Here is a 6269-nt window from a genome sequence, read left to right on the forward strand (position 1 = left end):
GAAAAATAGCCTTTTACGACGCGCAAACAATGACACGCACTAATTTACGATACGCTAAAGTGTGCGTGCTAAAAATAATGTCATCTCTCACAAAATTTAAAGGATCAAGGACGCGCATTTTTGCGTGCCCCTAAAATTAGTGTCTTAACAAAAAAAAATTAAAAACACGGAGGATGCTTATCTTAAGCGTGTGTCCTCTACAGATGTTGTTTTATAATTTTACTCAAACGCGCGACTCTTATAACAAATCACAGGGACCGATATTGATATTAATTCTAGGGCTTTTTTAAGACTCAAAGCACTCACTCACTCAGCGCTCTCTATAATCGATCCAGAGACCTCGTCTCGCTTCCGGCAACCCCTTGCTCACTTCTCCTCATCGACGGTCTCATCATCACCCGACCTCAAATTCCTTTGTTTCCATCTTTTGCAGAAAACCCAAATACACGCACACCCCGTTTTTGATGCTCAGAAACGAAAAAGGGCAAGCGCCTTGGTATTTTAGAAGATGTATTTTGGGGAAATAGGGCATTTTGGTTCTATGTGTTCTTATAACCCTGGGAATCAAGAACCCTGTATTCTCACACCGAATTCATAGTTGAAGTCTACCAGAAAGAAAAGTGTACGGATGAGCCTAATGGGTCGGGGAATAGCAGAGGAAGCGCTAGTCCTTCTTCGTAGAAGACTATGTGATCTCAATTTCATCTTCTCCCTCTTCTCCGATTCTCCCGACAACAACTACAGGTTCGGTTGATGGTTATTCGAAAATTCTATACATCTTCCAATTATGTCTACGTGAATATCATAATCTCTTTTTTTCCTCATCCTCCATTGTGACGTATTTAATCTTTGAACAAATTTCAGCAAGTTGAAATTTATCGTATCAAATTTGGTAACTGAGGGTGTAACAATTCGATACTGCTTCAGGATCCTCGAGGATGCGGAAAATTTGCGGTATAATACCCAATTTCTGTGATAATTACTTGGATTTTTTTATAGTATTTACTGTGATTTTATTGCGTCATTGATTATGGAATTAGGTGTTGGATCTTGTTCTAGAGGATTTGCTGAAAGAATATCCTGAAATGATCTCAGAGGCATATATATATATATATATATATATATATATATATATATATATATATATAATGTTTTTATCTATTTAAATATTTTGTTTTCGTCTATTATTTTTTACTCTATATCTGTTGTGATATCAGGCACAATGGCAAACCGGAAAGAGCATCTCCTCCCACCAAAACCTACATCAGCTATAAATGTTAGTGATGGATCATAACAGCTGATGAAGTTCTGCTTTTGAATTCTCTTGATAGCTATATGTGGTGGAATTACAAAGACGATTGAAAGCTACAGGGGTTGGTGTGGTGTGGCAATCTGAAGGGGCAAAGTTGAATAGACAAATGGGAAATTCAAATAGATCCTTAGGGTACCTGTGCATGGTTTGTAGGGTTTTTAAGACTACCTTCCATTGAAGAGAGATTAAAAAGATGTGATCTCCTTGAAAGGGGTGTTCTTTCTTCTTCAAAGGTATTATTTTGGTCTGTTTATATATGCCCATTTACATGTTCATACAAATTCTGTCTTTTCAACTTTCATCAATAGATTATGCATATACAGTATAGAGGTCTTTCACTCTCTTCTTGTAGTTATAGATTCCTGATTTCTAAAACAAAAGAAGTTAGTTCATCATTTTATCTGCAAGAAGTACATAAGAATATTCCATAGAACAACATGGCAGAGCTTATTTCTCGATCACCTTCATCAGGTTGTCCATACTACAAGAGATCTAGAGAGAGATCTAGAGAGAGAGAGAGATCTAGAGAGAGAGAGTGTGTGTGTGTGTGTGTTTGTGCGAGAATTAATGAAAAGAAAACTATCTGCAGTGTGCAATTTCTTGTGTTGTTTATTACAAGTTTAAGAGATATAAAGTTGATTCATTTGCAATAAAATGTTCTGTTCGTGGTTGGAAAACAAAAGAAATTGCAAACTTTGATTCATTCTTTGCATTCACTACTTGTTGCTTTGTAGTTACACTTGATTTTTTTTTTCTTTCCTACGAGTGAGTAGTTCAGGAAGATATTCAAGACCCTGTATTCTCTCCTACAGGTACCGTTACCTTGAAATTTTTTTCTATAATCTTTTTTGAGGTATTATTTTTATAATAAGGGTCTAGATTGTTAGCACTTGGTACTTCAAAAATACATCAAGGATCTTGATATTTTAAGATTGGTAAAATTTGATACTCATATCAACAATTTGTTTACTTGCAGACTGCTGGAAAGGCAGGTGCATACACTTACAATATACATTTCTGGTTGGGAAAAGATGCTAATCAGGTATTTCATTCTATGTTTTTTTTTTTTGTAAATTTCTTGTGTGTATATCTGTAACAAATAGTCAAATTCATGATGTAAATTAGGATGAAGCTAGAGCAGCAGCTGTAAGAGCTGTTGAGCGTGATTCAGTTCTTGGCAATCGTGCAGTAGAGTATCGAGAACTTCAAGGTCGTGAATCTAATAGGTTTTTGTCATAATTTAAACCATGTTTAATTCCACCTGAGGGAGGTTTTGGATCTGAAGTCAAAACACCCGAAGAAGAAGAAGAAAAAGAAAAAGAAGACGAAGAAGAAGATGGAGAAGAAAAAGAAGAAAAAGAAAAGCCTGAACCACGGTTGTACACATGTAAAGGAAAACGAGTTGTCAGATTGAAACAGGTGCATATATAATTCAAACATATTTTAGATCAATTGTTTATTCATCTTTTGAAACATCTTTCTGCTCTTTATTCAGGTCCCTTTTACGCGCTCCACCCTGAATCATGATGAAATGTTCATATTGGACACTAAAGATAAAATCTTTATGTTCAATGGGGCCAACACGAATGTTCAAGAAAGGTTCAAAGCATTAGATGTTGTTCAGAATATGAAGGAAAGATATCATGAGGGAAACTGCAATGTTGCAATTGTTGGTAGGGCACTTGTTAGCCAAGTTCTATCCCTTCCTTGTTCATTACCTTTTTTTCAATATTTATGATTGGATGATCTATCAATTGACTGAATGTATACATTCAATTATCCATCCATCATCATTCTTATTAACTTATTATTATTATATTCTGTTTTTCATTCTCTTAAATATGTTGCAGATGAGGGAAAGCTACAATCAGAGGGGCCATCAGCTGAATTTTGGGCCCTCTTTGGTGGATTTGCTCTTATAGGCGGCAAGAAAGTATCAAGTGATGATGATATAATTCCTGAAAAAACTCCCCCCAAACTTTACTGGTATAATTCCATTCTTTCAGTTGTAATGTTTAATCGTAACATGTAACAAGTACTAGTTACTCTTTTGGTCAATTAGGGTACATTAAATTAATCTATAAATCTTGAAACTGTTCCAACTATTTTGAATGCAGCATTGTTAGAGGTCAATTTCAGGAAATAGAAGGCGAACTTTCAAAATCATCATTACATAATGACAGATGTTATCTTTTATACAGTGGCACCGATTTATTCATTTGGGTTGTTCGAACAACACCATTGCCAAATAAAAAATTTGTCATGCATGCTGCTGAGGTTCCTCCCTCTTATACCTGTTACTATCTTTTATCTTTTATGTTGTGTATCTGTTATTGATTCTCCCTTATATAATATAACCATCATCTGTAGGAGTTTATTCTCAAAGAAAATCTGCCAAAGTCAACTCCTATAACCCGTAGTGGTCAAGGTCATGAGACAAGTTCATTTAAATCCAACTTTGCTTCTTGGTCAGCAGCTTCTGCTCCTGAGGAAACTAGAGGAAAAGTAGCAGGTAGATTCATTCTATATCTTATATATATTTTTGTTACATGGGACATGGGTGTTTGAGTTTTCTAGGGCTATTTTTGACTTTTTCTAAAACTTACCCTAAGTTCTACTCTTGTTCTAATGACTAGCTCTGCTGAAGCAACAAGGTGCTTTTGCCAAAGGTCAGACAAAAACGGCTCCTGTAGAGGAGGAAGTTCCACCTTTGCTTGGAGAAAATGGAAAAATTGAGGTTTCAGATCATAAACTTGTTGCTACATTTAGATTTAATGTAGAAAGATAAAATAATTGTGGGCTCTTTAGGTATGGCGTATTGATGGTGAAGAAAAGACGGAATTACCCAAGGAGGATATTGGAAAATTTTACAGTGGAGATTGCTATATTTGTCTTTACTCCTACCATTCTGATGAAAAGAAAGAAGATCACTACTTGTGCTGTTGGATTGGGAAGGATAGCATCCAGGTAAACTAAAACCATATTATTTCTTTTCTTTTTTTTTTTTAAGAAAAAAAAATCTTTAATTGTGTATTTGGGATGAAGACTTGTTATGTTGTCTGATCACAGGAGGACCAAAAAACAGCTGTTCAACAAACTACTTCAATGTTCAACTCTATGAAATGCAAACCTGTTCAGGTACCATAAATATAATAGCTTTTTTTACTTGTTGCACTGCTGATTATATATATTTAGTTTTGAAATATTAGTATCTTATCGTAGGGTCGAATGCATCAAGGAAAAGAAGCACCACAATTTGTTGCTATCTTTCAGCCTATGGTTGTTCTCAAGGTACTCTCTTCCACTTGTAGTAGTTGTAAAAGATATAGCTCTAGAAGAAGGCTGTTAACAATGGTAAATATTTGGTTTTACTTTTACCAGGGTGGATTGAGCTCTAGTTATAAAAACTACATTGCAAAGAAAGGACTGCATGATGAGACCTACAGTCCAGATACTGCTGCACTGATTGAAATATCAGGAACTTCAGTTCATAATAATAAAGCTCAACTCTTTTTTCTTATATCTTTAGTCTGGAGTACCTGTAAAATTCTCTAGAGAAGGAAAAGAGAGCTTAGCTTTCTGGCTTGCACTTGGTGGAAAACAAAGCTACTCAAGTAGCAAAGTAACATAGGAAATCATCCGTGAACCTCACTTGTTTGAAGTAATAAGCAATAAAGGTTTCAAAACCATAAACCATCATCTATCTTTCACATGTCCATTTTTGCTGATTATATCCACCAACTGTTTTTATCATCTTATTTTCCTCTATAGGAAAGTTAGAGATTGAAGAAGTTCACAGCTTTGAACAAGATGACTTGTTTCCAGAGGATGTCTTGATATTAGATACACATGCTGAGGTCATCGTTTGGGTTGGTCATTTAGCACAGTCAACGGAAAAACAAAACGCTTTTGAAACTGGCGAGGTACATATAATAATAATAATAATTATACAAATGCAAAATTATACGTTGTATTGGTTGGTATGTTTTTTTAATAAGTTGATTTCAGAAATATGTAGAGCTGGCTGCATCTATGGATTCCTTGTCCCCATCTGTCATATTATACAGAGTAATAGAGGGAAACGAACCTTGCTTCTTCACAACATATTTCTCATGGGATCCTGCAAAAACTACTGTATGTATACATATGTATTAATAATTAATAATTAATTTGTATCTCATTTTTCTCTTTCTCAATGGAACCAGGCTCACGGAAATGCATTCCACAAGAAGGCTGTGCAACTCTTCGGCTCAAGCTGTGTAGCAGAGGTATTTCTTATATAAAAAGTTTTTTTTTTGGATTATTTTTTTTTAAGTGGCCCCTATCATATTATTTTATTACAAAAGAGCCAAGATGTTAAGCCCCCGAGAAATAAACTTAGTGGGGTCACCGAAAGAGCATCAGCCATGGCAGCTTTAACCTCTGCTTTTTCAAAATCAACTACTGCTCCTAGAACTCCTCAACATGGACCACCTCCAAGAATGCTAGCTCGTGGGTCGCAGAGAGCGGCGGCAATAGCCGCCTTATACTTTATATACTCTTGAACCATGTAATTTACTTTTTACCCTCAGTAGCAACATAGTTGTTGTTTCTTTAAACTTGATTTTGAATGTGTGTTTTTGTCATCAGTGATCCTCACTGGTTCTCCAGATTGTTCTATTCTTGCAATTGATATTGAAACAGGATCTCCAGTTAGTTATGGATGGATGTTCATACAATTAGGTATTATTTTCAATATTCATACAGTTAGTTATGGATGGATGTTCCAGGTATTATTTTCAATATTCATACAATTAGGGATGTTCATACTTGAGGTATTGTATCACTTTTAATGAAGTTTGAAATGCATATAGTAAAAGATTAGGTCGATTTACCTTTTTTTTTGTTTTTTTAGGAAATCAAGGAAAATGGCACCACCATATAGAGTGATGCTACACAATTACAACTACAACAAGAG

General features: G+C 35.1%; 1 pseudogene; it reads left to right on the top strand.

The window, feature by feature from the left end:
* The first annotated feature begins 637 nt into the window (after window positions 1–637).
* LOC145076346 (villin-2-like) lies at window positions 638–5856 on the top strand (annotated as a pseudogene).
* The last annotated feature ends 413 nt before the right edge of the window (window positions 5857–6269 follow it).

The sequence above is a fragment of the Lactuca serriola genome, chromosome 9 (genome assembly GCF_051521515.1).
Source record: "Lactuca serriola cultivar US96UC23 chromosome 9, Lser_US96UC23_V15, whole genome shotgun sequence".
In the NCBI taxonomy this organism is placed as follows: Eukaryota; Viridiplantae; Streptophyta; class Magnoliopsida; order Asterales; family Asteraceae; genus Lactuca; species Lactuca serriola.